The sequence below is a fragment of the Octopus bimaculoides genome, chromosome 3, assembly GCF_001194135.2.
Source record: "Octopus bimaculoides isolate UCB-OBI-ISO-001 chromosome 3, ASM119413v2, whole genome shotgun sequence".
Lineage (NCBI taxonomy): Eukaryota > Metazoa > Mollusca > Cephalopoda > Octopoda > Octopodidae > Octopus > Octopus bimaculoides.
The window spans coordinates 37,841,374-37,843,822 of record NC_068983.1 but is presented as its reverse complement, the minus strand read 5'-3'; positions in this window follow the sequence as shown (position 1 = coordinate 37,843,822).

Below are 2,449 nucleotides of genomic sequence, written 5' to 3'. Positions count from 1 at the left end.
TATATATATATATATATATATATATATATGGTTCAAATGTACAGAAAGCAAAAGACAAAGACAAGTGAGGGAACAACAAGCAGGTGTATTAGTTTGACGCTCAGGAAGAATGGAAAAGTTTTTGATATTTCGAGCCTACGCTCTTTGACATAAAATGGAGAGAGAGAAAAATTTGTCGGGATTAACGGTTTCATCATGTTAAACCGTTAATCCCGACACATTTTTTTCTCTTTCTGTTTTCTTCATTCTCTCTCCATTTTTTCCCTCTCATCCCTTTCTGTTGAAGAGCGTAGGCTCGAAACGCCCAAGACGTTTCCATTCTTCCTGAGCGTCAAACTAATACACTTGCTTGTTGTTCTCTCACTTGTCATCATCTTTTATTTTCTGTGCATTTGAACCATATGAAATATACGCTCACGTGGTCACCCCAGTTTCATCCTGTCTGACTGGACTTCCTCCTCTCTTGTGCCCTCACCTCTCCTACCTTCTTCTCAGACTTTTGGTACCTCTCCTAATCCATCTTACCATCACTCCACCCGGATTACCTTTGGAACTTTACCTTTTTCAGACTCTACTATCATGAATCTTACTGTATACTTTTGTTCATGTACATGTGTGTGTGTGTGTGTGTGTGTGTGTGTGTGTGTGTGTGTGTGTGTACATATACATATATATGCACACAGACACACAAATATATACATACACACACACACATAATGCATTATGTGTCATCAATATACATTTAATACGCTATATATATATTTGTATATACAATCCTTCTACCATTAATTATTCTACTTTATATATTCAACTATGTTCCACTAATAGCTTTCGTATTCAACTTACTGAAAGATATCCTGCATTCACCTTTAGCAAATTTATTTATTACGCCGCGCGCACATAATGGAGAATAGCGAGTGAGTGATTCATTGACTATAACATATTGTACTTATTGAAAGTAACCAAACTTATATAGTATTTGCGGGGTAATAAACATGTTTTTTTTTACCTGTTATTTTGGCATTGTTATTTAAACCCTCATAACCTCATTAGCAACTTTCAAGTACATTTTTCGTCAATACCTCCAACTGGAAAAATCGAGTATTCCTAAATACAATACTAAATATTGTAATGATCACAAAGATTAGTAAAACACCCGCTGTCATTATTGACGGCATGAATATCCAAATGTGAATGCAATGTACAAAAAACAAAAAAAGGTGGAAGATATACATGAAGGAATATCTATTTAAAGATAAGGTGAGCTGGCAGAAATGCTTAGCGGTATTTCGTCTGTATTTACGTTCTAAGTTCAAATTCCGCCGAAGTCGACTTTGCCTTTCAGCCTTTCGGGGTCGATAAATTAAGTACCAGTTGCGTACTGAGGTCGATTTAATCGATTGGCCCCCGCTCCCCAAAACTTTCGGGCTTTGTGCCTAGAGTAGAAAAGAACATCTATTTAAAGATACTGGACTACGTTAGTTAACTGTGTTCTGACTTCTAAACCCGCTGACGTTAATCGATCCTGTCGTCCACTCATCCAAGATAAATTACATCAGAAAAAAAAAAAAGACGAGATAGTCACATTTGGTCCCCGATGCAAAGCCTTAGAGTTCTGTTGAGGCAAAACAGCACTCCCAGTGCATTATTCTATCAACTCTGGATAAATAAAACGTACAAGCAGATCATATTGGAACTTGAACGTTGAATAATGAGTCACTGAACATAATTCATGTGTGTTAAAATGGCCTCTTACTTTATTTGTCATCAATTTGATTTTATAAATTGATATTTCTGTCTTCTGACACAAGCCATTCCATCATAGTTTCACTTTGGTGTTCGTTTCGTTTCAAGCCATTATTTACTAGAAATAAATCATTTATATATGCTCGCAGAGGAAGAATTTGTAGTAAATTCCCTTCTGGGGTATTATGAACGTTGACAAATATTCCTCTTGGCGCAGGCATGGCTGTATGGTTAAGAAGCTCACTTTGTAACCACGTGGTTCTGGGTTCAGTCCCCCGCTGTGTGGAACCTTGGGAGTGTGTCTTCTTCAAGAGTCCCGGACCGACCAAAGTTATGTAAGAGAATTTGGTTGAAGGAAACTGAAAGAACCCGTCACATGCATGCATGTATGTATGCATGCATGTATGTATGTATGTATGTATGTGTGTGTGTGTATGTATGTATGTATACATGTATGTATGTATGTATATCTTTTATGTTTTGGTTGTTTCAGTCATTAGACTGCAGCCAAGCTGGGCCACTGCCTTGAAAAATTTTAGTCGAATGAATCAACCCCAGTACTTAAGCCTGGCACTTATTCTATCGGTCGCATTTCCCGAACCACTAAGTTACGGAGACGTAAACACACCAACACGGTTGTGAAGCGGCAATGGGGAACAAACACAGACACAGTGACATACATGTATGTGTGTGTGTGTGTGTG